This window comes from Macaca mulatta, chromosome 19 (assembly GCF_049350105.2).
Source record: "Macaca mulatta isolate MMU2019108-1 chromosome 19, T2T-MMU8v2.0, whole genome shotgun sequence".
In the NCBI taxonomy this organism is placed as follows: domain Eukaryota; kingdom Metazoa; phylum Chordata; class Mammalia; order Primates; family Cercopithecidae; genus Macaca; species Macaca mulatta.
In genome coordinates, this window is record NC_133424.1 from 69,452,422 (window position 1) to 69,462,680 (window position 10,259).

At 44.6% G+C, this 10,259-nt stretch overlaps 1 long non-coding RNA gene across 1 annotated transcript; it reads right to left on the bottom strand.

Moving 5' to 3' along the window:
• Positions 1-1,251: 1,251 nt before the first annotated feature.
• Positions 1,252-7,472, bottom strand: LOC144337114 (uncharacterized). Its single transcript, XR_013409738.1, has 2 exons — positions 6,599-7,472; positions 1,252-2,182 (listed from the first exon to the last, which is right to left on the bottom strand). It is a non-coding gene; the product is annotated as an uncharacterized LOC144337114 (long non-coding RNA).
• Between the last annotated feature and the right edge of the window lie 2,787 nt (positions 7,473-10,259).

Sequence of the window (10,259 nt, forward strand, 5' to 3'; positions counted from 1 at the left end):
ACCTCAGTCTCTCCTTCCCTCATGTACAATCAGAAAGTTGTCTTTTTATTTTTATTTTTTAAGACAGAGTCTTGTTCTGTCCCCAGGCTGGAGCAGTGGTGCGATCTTGGCTCACTGCAACCTCCGCCTCCCAGATTCAAGCGATTCTCCTGCCTCAGCCTCCCAAGTAGCTGGGATTATAGGTGCACGCCACCACACCCAGCTAATTTTTGTATTTTTAGTAGAGATGGTTTCACCATGTTGGCCAGGATGGTCTCCATCTCCTGATCTCGTGATCCACCTGCCTTGGCCTCCCAAAGTGCTGGGATTACAGGCGTGAGCCACCGCGCCCAGCCCCGTCATTTTTAACTCTTACATGTCTCTCAAGTATGTCCACTTCTCTCCACTCTACCACCTCTTCCTAGTCCATCCAGTCATCATCTATCATCTCAATTACTGAGTCTCCTTTTACCCACATTTTCTCTTCATTCTCTAAGCTGAAACCAGAGAACCATCTCAGATTTAATAGTGCTCTGCTTCCCCCTCCCTCTGCCCCCACTATGTTTCCTTAAAACTTTTTATGGCTTCCTTTAACTCTTAGGATAAAAACCAAATCACGGCCAGGTGTTGTAGTTCACAACTGTAATCTCAGCACTTTGGGAGGCCAAGGTAGGAGGATTGCTTGAGCCCAGGTATTTGAGACCAGCCTGGGCAACAAAGTGAGACCTCATCTCTAAAAACAACTCCCAAATTATTACATGGTCAATCCTTTGGGCTTTATCTGGTCTGGGAGGTGCCTAATTTATTACCTTTCATCTTGCATAATTTATGCCCTTTCTGTTTTCACTTTGTGTTTCCTTTTCCCCACCTGCCATGGGGCTTTTCTACCACACACTTTGTCCAGTAGTGCATATTTGTCCTTCATCCCAGCTAGGTCATAAGCATTCTTTCATAAATATCTGTGTGTGTCTGTGTGTGTGTGTGTGCATACATGTGCATATATATTTAGGTTTGATTACTGACTCCTGACTGTCTCACCAACTAGATTTCCAGCTTCAAAAGAGCACAGATGTTAATATGGATTTTATCCTAATTGTTCCATGCACATAGTTCCTAGTCAGTATTAGATAGTCAGATACTTGCTAAATGGATAAGTGGATGAATGGCCTTAATCACTTTGATATTTTAGGTTACCTATTATGCAGGGTTTACTCCCCCATACAACCTCAGGCTTCATGATTTGTTAGAAGTACACACAAGACTCAGAAAAGCTATTATGGTTATAGTTTATTACAACAAAAGGATATAGACCAAGATCACCAAAGGGAAAAATCACATAGAGTGAAGTCCACGGGAAACCAGGCACAAAACTCTGGGTGTTATCTCCCATTACAGTCACAGAGGGACACACTTAATTCCCCCAGCAAAGAGGTGTGACAACATGTTCACAGTATTACAATACAAGCCAGGGAGGTTCACTCAAGCATTCATTTCTGGGGTTTTTCTGGAGGGTCATTTACATAGAAATGCAGGGTCCTTGCAAGCCATACAGCCCTTGCAAAAAGCAAACATGCAGCGTGGCCCAGGGCCTGCGGCATGCAACATCCAGCATTCACCATGAGGAACATTGTCAGAAGCATTTGAACCACAGCAACTCCATCTTGAATAGGGGCTGGGTAAAATGAGGCTGAGACCTGTGCTGCATTCCCAGGAAGTTAGGCATTCTAAGTCACAGGATGAACTAGGAGGTCAGCACAAAATACTGGTCATAAAGACCCGGCTGATAAAACAGCTTGTGGTAAAGCTGGCCAAAACCCGCCAAAACCAAGACGGCCAAAACCAAGGTTGTCCTCACTGCCCATTATATCTCAATTATAATGCATTAACATGCGAAAAGTCACTCTCAGCAGTACCATGACAGTTTACAAATGCCATGGCAATGTCAGGAAGTTACCCTATGGTCTAAAAAAGGGGAGGAACCCTCAGTTCTGAGAATTGCTCACCCCTTTCCTGGAAAACTCATGAATAATCCAACCCTCGTTTAGCATATAATCAATAGATAACTATAAGTAGCCTTAGTCCAGCAGCCCAAACTACTGCTCTGCCTATGGAGTAGCCATTCTGTATTCCTTTTTTTTGTTTTTTTGAGATGGAGTCTTGCTCTATTGCCCAGGCTAGAGTGCAGTGGTGCAATCTTGGCTCACTGCAACCTCCGCCTCCTGGGTTCAAGCGATTCTCCTGCCTCAGCCTCTCGAGTAGCTGGGATTACAGGCATGTGCCACCACGCCCGGCTAATTTTTGTATTTTTGGCAGAAATGGGATTTTGCCATGATGGCCTGGCTGGTCTCAAACTCCTGACCTCAGATGATCCACCCTTCTCGGCCTCTCAAAGTGCTGGGATTACAGGCGTGAGCCACCATGCCTGGCCCCTTTACTTTCGTAATAAACTTGCTTTCACTTTATGGACTCATCCTGAATTCTTTCCTGTGCAAGATCCAAGAACCCTCTTGAGGTCTGGATTGGGACCCCTTTTCAGTGACAATATTCTTAGAATAAATTATCTCATCAAATCCATACATCAAGGCCTATGGACTCAGGCTTAAAAATTACTCTTACCAGGCAAAATATTCCAGAAACTCAAGAGAACTGTCTTCCTGGAGCTGGCTAAGGGCCATTCCTTTCTTTAGCATGTATAGCATCTGAGCAACTGAAGCCTGATGAATTCATACTTTTGTGTAGAACCCAAGCTCTGGCCCTAGTCCAGAGTCTCTTACAGCAAAACAATCATATTTACTGAGCATCTACATTTAGTATAACATTTATATAAGATACATCAGCAGCAACATCGTGAACATGATGAGCCATTGGAGCAGCTCGTGTGGGGGAATGGATAGATTTAGAAACAACAATCCATCCCATAAAGCCATTCATACTTTTCCATATATTTGTATCGATTCAATTACTCATTGTTCTCCTTGATCTACTGTTATCTGTACCTTGTGGTAAACCACCTCCCCTCTCACTACGTTGGCTTAAGTTATCCTCCACCTTGCACATCTGAAAAGAGCCAGAGCTCCCTAACAGGACTTCTCCCTCTTGCCCCTCCCATATTCCAATTTCCATAGAGTACCCAGAGTGATCCTTTTAAAACATAAATCAGTCCAGGCACGGCGGCTCACACCTGTAATCCCAGCACTCTGGGAGGTTGAGGTGGATCATGAGGTCAGGAGATCGAGACCATCCTGATTAACACAGTGAAACCCTGTCTCTACTAAAAATACAAAAAATTAGCCGGGCATGGTGGCGCATGCATGTAATCTCAGCTACTCAGGAGGCTGAGGCGGGAGAATCACTTGAACCCGGGAGAAGGAGGTTGCAGTGAGCCGAGATCGCGCCATCACACTCCAGCCTGGCGACAGGGCGAGACTCCGTCTCAACAAACAAAAAAACATAAATCAGATAACATCACAGCTCTGTTCAAAACCCCATGATGGCTACCTATTTCACAGTGTATTAGCTGTATTTTCTTATTTTCTGCATTATTGATGCTATGGAATTTGGGACCTTGTCATTTAGAGTTAACTGATTCTTAGAGATTGCAAATGACTCACTCTGAACCATGCCTTTTATTTGCATACTAACAAATCCAGAGTCCCCTAATGTGAATCATCTCTGTCTGGCTCTTACACTATAGGAGACAATTTTTTTTTTTTTTTTTTTTGCCCGAATGACTCCAGGGCCAGGTACTAGGCAGACGGGGACAGCCCCTAGACCCCAAAGTCTACCAACTTTAAAATCCTCTTCTGATTACCCAGCCCTGCCTTTCTTTTCCTGTGTAAAACACAGTAAAGGATCTGGGCTCTGCTTTCTCCTCTGCTTCTGCTTCCTATACCACCCCGGTGCTTCTCACATAGCCCTGCAGGATGTGTTTTGCCTACTGTTTCTAAAACTCTGTAAAGTTTTTCCTTCCCGGCAATCATTTGCATGTCTGAGTTTCTTACCAGACCATACTGCAAAAAACCCCAGGTACATTTCTGAACACATAGGACATATGACAACCTCTCTACACTGGCATAAAAGACTACACAATTTGTTTCCATCTATCTCTCCAACTTCCATGCATAGTCAGTTCCAGCTGCACTAGGCTTCTTGGTGTTCCTCAAACACCCAGGATGCTCTGTCAGTTCCATTGTCCTATGTGTTTTCTCTGAGTGATAACACTGTTTCCTCAGATCTCCACTTGACGAGTCCTTAATTCCTCTAAGTCCATGCTAAAACATAACTTTTTTTTTTCTTTTGAGACGGAGTCTCGCTTTGCTACCCAGGCTGGAGAGCAGTGGCGCAATCTCAGCTTACTGCAACCTCTGCCTCCCAGGTTCAAGTGATTCTCCTGCCTCAGCCTCCCGAGTAGCTGGGACTACAGGCGCGTGCCACTACAGCCAGCTAATTTTTTGTATTTTCAGTAGAGACAGAGTTTCACAGTGTTAGCCAGGATGGGCTCGATCTCCTGACCTCATGATCTGCCCGCCTCAGCCTCCCAAAGTGCTGGGATTACAGACACGAGCCACCATGCCTGGCCTAACTAACTGTCTTATTAGACCTGTCCCAACTACTCTGTACTGCACAACTGGTTTTATCCCACTCTCACTGATTCTCAATCTGCTCTAGTTTGTCTTATCTCCACAACACTCCTAACCTTCTACGTTGTTTAGGAGTTTTGGATTATTATTATTTTTGTGTGTGTGGTATGTATGTGTCTCCATTGTGACTTTTTGCTTTTTTGTCTAGAGACAGGGTTTCGCTAGATAGCCCAGGCTGGTCTCAAACTCCTGGTCTCAAGCGATCCTCCTGTGTCAGCGTCCTGAGTAGCTAGGACTACAGGCACACACCAGCAGGCCCAGCTCTGTATCTCCACTGTTTAGAGCAGAACCCATCACAAGATAGTCAAATACTTGTTGAGTTAATTCATTTAAAGTTAGTAAAGATATAAAAATATATTTTCAAATGGTTATGAATGTCCTAAAGAAAAATAGAAGAGTAATATTGGGGTGAGGGACTGAACATTTTTATTATTATTGTTATTTTTTTAAAGAAAGAGGTTCTCTCACTCTGTTGCCCGGGCTGGAATGCAGTGGCACAATCATGGCTCGCTGCAGCCTACACCGCCATGGCTCAAGTGATCCTCCTGCCTCAGCCTCCCAAGTAGCCAGGACTATAGGCACCCACCACCACACCTGGCTAATTTTTAAATTTTTTCACAGAGACAGTGTCTCACTATGTTGCCCAGGCTGGTCTTGAACTCCTGGGCTCATGTGATCCTCCCACCTTGGCTTCTCCAAGTGTTGGGATTACAGGCTACCACACCTGGCTGGGGCAGGGGCGCTACTTTAGGTTAAGAGATTTGCACTTGAGCCCAGGAGACTCAGCTGGGCAACACAGTGAGACCCCCATCTCTACAAAAAAAAAAATAATTAGTTGGGTGTGTTGGTGTGGGCCTGTGATCCCAGTTACTCAGGAGGCTGAGGTGGGAGGATCACATGAGCCTGGGAGGTGGTGGAGGCTGCAGTGAGCTATGACCCTGCTATTTTACTGCGGCCTGGGTTACAGAGCAAGACCCCATTTAAAAAAAAAAAAAAAAAGTGAGCTCCCTAAAGGCCTCTATGAGAAGGGAAAGGTTGATACAAGCTGAGGCTCATTACCTGGACCACATGTCTACAATCCAGGTGGGACTGGCTCAACACGGTATCTTTTACATCATCTTGCAAAGTACCTTTCCTCAGCTTCTCTAAGAAGTATTTGTAGAGTGAATGTTGAGTGGATTTTATAATGAGGCTTCGAAATCCCCATGGTCTCCTGGCACCACTGTAGGACAGTTACTGTAGGACTGTTACTGTAGGACGGTTACTGTAGGACTGTTACTATCGGACGGTTACTGTAGGACTGTTACCGTAGGATTGTTACTGTAGGATGGTTACTGTAGGACTGTTGGGTCACCCCTGGCTGTTAAGGCCATTTCCCTTTCTCTTCTCTCAGCAACCAGCCTGTGGCTTCAGGGGAAACTTCCAGTTCAAGACTGAAAGTCATGGTTTTGGCCCCGAAATATATTTCTGCTCCTGACTCCATGAGAACAAGACAGATTCTACAGGGAATGAAAGTAGAAGATGACTGGAGCAAACACTGGTTATAAAGGATTCCTTATGAAGTGAGACTTGAGATGAAGAGGAAGCAGCAGATTCCAGATGAATCTTAGGGTTGGAACCCATTTATTACCTTCATAACCAGAGAGCCTGGGTATTCTTGATTCTTCCACCATAGACCACTGATGTGGTTTGAGAAGCGAGTTCAGAATTACACCACTTTCAACACCCAGAGGCATAAATTGCTCCAAAGCTTTTTATCAGGCTTGACCAGGCACGGTGGATCACGCCTGTAGTCCCAGCACTTGGGGAGGCCAACGCAGGTGGATCACTTGAGGTCAGGAGTTTGAGACCAGCCTGGTCAACATGGTGAAACCCTGTCTCTACTAAAAACTACAAAAATGTAATCCCAGCTACTTGGGATGAGGCAGGAGAATAGCTTGAACCTAGGAGGCGGAGGTTGCAGTGAGCCGACATCGTGCCATTGCACTCCAGCCTCTGTGACAGAGCAAAACTCCATCTCAAAAACAAACAAACAAACAAAAAATCAGGCTTTTTGGGTTCCCAAACTGTTTGATATTTGTTCTACCTCAGGTTGGCCTACCCCCACATGTTTCTTTCCAGGTTCTCTGCTTGTCCCCTCAGGCAGTATCTCTGGATCTGGGCTCTAAAGCTGGGAGTGAGAAAAATGGTCCACTTCTGACATCCCTGCTTTGAGGGCTGAGTGCTCAGTGGTAGTGGGTGGCCATTGGCCTCATGTCTTTTCAGCTGCCCTGTCATGGTACACAACTACAGACTTTCAGTGGGGCATGTGTGATGAATCCCCAGTACTCAGCATCAAGGTGCCCAAGGAAGAGCCCTCATCTCACCAACACTGGATGGGTGGAGGAAGGGAGCTCCTGCCTCTGGGGCTGCACTCACTATGGATCTAGCCTCAGCAAGTTTCTGGTGGCAAGATAAGAAGTGCTGACATCCTACCCTGCTGAGAAGACAGCCCCCTGTCTGGAAGCTGGGAGGGAGAGCCCTGTGTTCTTGTCTGCAACACTGTGGAGTATAGTTTCCCTATCACTGAATTGGGAAGGTTGAAGGAAAGAGATAGTCTTGGTTCAAATACCACTGACTCTCACAGTTCTTACAGAAGGACAGATTCTCTTGAATAAATATTTTTTCATTTGATGTATCCCCTTAGGACTATCTCTCCAGAGACGTGACTTTTTTTTTTTTTTTTCATTTTTGTTTTTAATAATTTTCAACAGTTTTCTTGGGGAGTGGGCCCACAGAGCTCCTTATGCTGCCATGCCAGAAGTCTCTCCTTGCTTTCCTTGTTTTAAACTTTTTATTTTCTGATAATTTTAGCTGTAAAGAAGCAAAGATATTATGGAGTTCCTATATAACTTCATGCAGCTCCACCTCATGTTAATACGTGACAAGTCTATGACGTATTTGTCAAAGCTAAGAAATTAACATCGGTATACTACTACTACTAACTGAACTACGCACTGCATTTGGATTTCATCAGTGTTTTTCCACTAATGTCCTGCAGTTGCAGGATCCAGTCCAGGACACCACATTTCACTTAATCATCTCACTGCTTTAGTTTTCTTCCATCTGGGACAGTTGCTCTATCTTTTCTTGTTTTTCATGATCTACATACTTCTGGAGTACTCATCATGCAACGTCCCTTAATTTGCATTTGTCTGATATTTTTTCATTATTAGTCTAGAATTGTGGGTTAAGGGGAAGAACATCAGATTGGCAAAGTGTCCTCCTTGTATCATCATAGTAGGTGTTACTTGATGTCAAGATGACTAAAATGGGCCAGGCACGGTGGCTCACGCCTGTAATCCCAGCACTTTGGGAGGCCGGGACAGGCAGGTCACGAAGTCAGGAAATCGAGACCATCCTAGCTAACACGGTGAAACCCCGTCTCTACTAAAAATACAAAAATTAGCTGGGTGTGGTGGCGGGCACCTGTAGTCCCAGCTGCTCAGGAGGCTGGGGCAGGAGAATGGCTTGAACCTGGGAGGCAGACGTTGCAGTGAGCTGAGATCGTGCCACTGCACTCCAGCCTGGGCAACAGAGTGAGACTCCATCTCAAAAAAAAAAAAAAAAAAAAAAAAATTGACTTAAGTGATGCTAACCTTGATCACTTGGTTAGGTGGTTGTCTGCCAGGTTTCTCCTGTCAAGTTACTGTTTTCACTTTCCACAATTAGTCACTAAGTCCAGCCATCTCAAGGGGAAGACCACAAAGCTCTACTGTCTGAAAGGCGATGGTGATATCTATGTATACTATTTGCAATTCTTTTTTAAGATTGGTTTCTTCTCCTTATTTATGGGCAAGCCTTATTAATTACTGGTTTTAATTTTTGAAAACTCAAGTAAGTGCTCACCTTAGCAGTACATATATTAAAAATCAAATAAATATAAGTGCTTCTATGTGTGTTTTGTGAATCCCATCTTATACACATAAGGTAAAGGAGATGCTAAGATTTGGAAATAGTTCATCTCCACCAAAACTCATGTTGAAATTTGATTTCCAAGCTGGGCATGGTGGTGTGCACCTGTAGTCCCAGCTACTTGGGAGGCTGAGGCCGAAGGATCACTTGAACCTAGGAGTTCACAGACAGGCTGGGTAACATAGTGAGACCCCATATGATACGGTTTGGCTGTGTGCCCACCCAAATCTCATCTTGAACTGTAACTCTCACAATTCTCGTGTGTCATGGGAGGGATCGGTGGGGGGTGACTGAACTATGGGGCCGGGTCTTTCCTGCGCTGCTATGACAGTGAAGGAGTCTCACCAGATCTGATAGTTTTAAAAACAGAAGTTTCCAGCCAGGCGCGGTGGCTCACGCCTGTAATCCCAGCACTTTGGGAGGCCGAGGCGGGTGGATCACAAGGTCAGGAGATCAAGACCATCCTGGCTAACATGATGAAACCCCGTTTCTACTAAAAATACAAAAAATTAGTGGGGCATGGTGGCTCGTGCCTGTAGTCCCAGCTACTCGGGAGGCTGAGGCAGGAGAATCTCTTGAACCCGAGAGGCAGAGTGAACCGAGATCGTGCCACTGCACTCCAGCCTGAGCAACAGAGTGAGACTCCATCAAACAAAAAAGAATAAAAAGAAAACATTCAGTAAGCTTCTCCTGTATTCCTACACAAAGAGTATAACAGCAATATATTCCACAAGAGTAAAGCAAAATAAGTAAAGTTATTCTAAGTAAACTAAATTAGAAGGCTTTTCATGAACTGAGCAACTGTTGGAACTAAGCTGACATGGGGTTGTTAGCTGATTATAATGTGCCCAGAATTAGAATATTGATCCAGATTTTTACATTACCCATCCCTCTTGTTTCTTCTGAGCAGCAATCAGAGATGTTGGTTCACAGGAATAAGCAGGGTTAGCTTAAATTACAGAAACAAACTTAAAAAGAACTAATGAGACTAGAATTTAGTAACAAGTATACCATAGTTCTTGAAATACAATATTTCTCTCTCCAGTTTCCCATTTTTACTAAAGACAAATTAGGGTAAGCCTGTTTTGCTTTATTATACTTGGTCTGATTATTTATATAAAGTGCAGCAAGAATAATTATTTTTCACATAGGCTTTTTTCATTTTTTATTTTTGAGATGGAGTCTCGCTCTGTCGCCCAGGCTGGAGTGCAGTGGCACAATCTCGGCTCACTGCAAGCTCTGCCTCTCGGGTTCACGCCATTCTCCTGCCTCAGCCTCCCGAGGAGCTGGGACTACAGGCGCCCGCCACCACACCTGTCTAATTTTTTGTATTTTTAGTAGAGACAGGGTTTCACCACGTTAGCCAGGATGGTCTTGATCTCCTGACCTTGTGATCCAGTCGCCTCGGCCTCCCAAAGTGCTGGGATTACAGGCATGACCCACCGCGCCTGGCCTACATAGGCTTTTTAATTGGCTTTGATGGAACTTTGTTTCATAGAGAATCTCCGATAAGACTTTTTTAAAGCTGAGCCCTGCCATGGGTATGTACCTTCAAATACCTATAAGTTGGGTAAATTCCTCTCCTTTTGAGGTCCTAAGATAATGTGGAGCTCCTGGACTGTGAGAAAGTGACATTCTTTACTTAACCACAGGTCAGAAACTCTGTAGAGGGACTGTGTAGGCAAA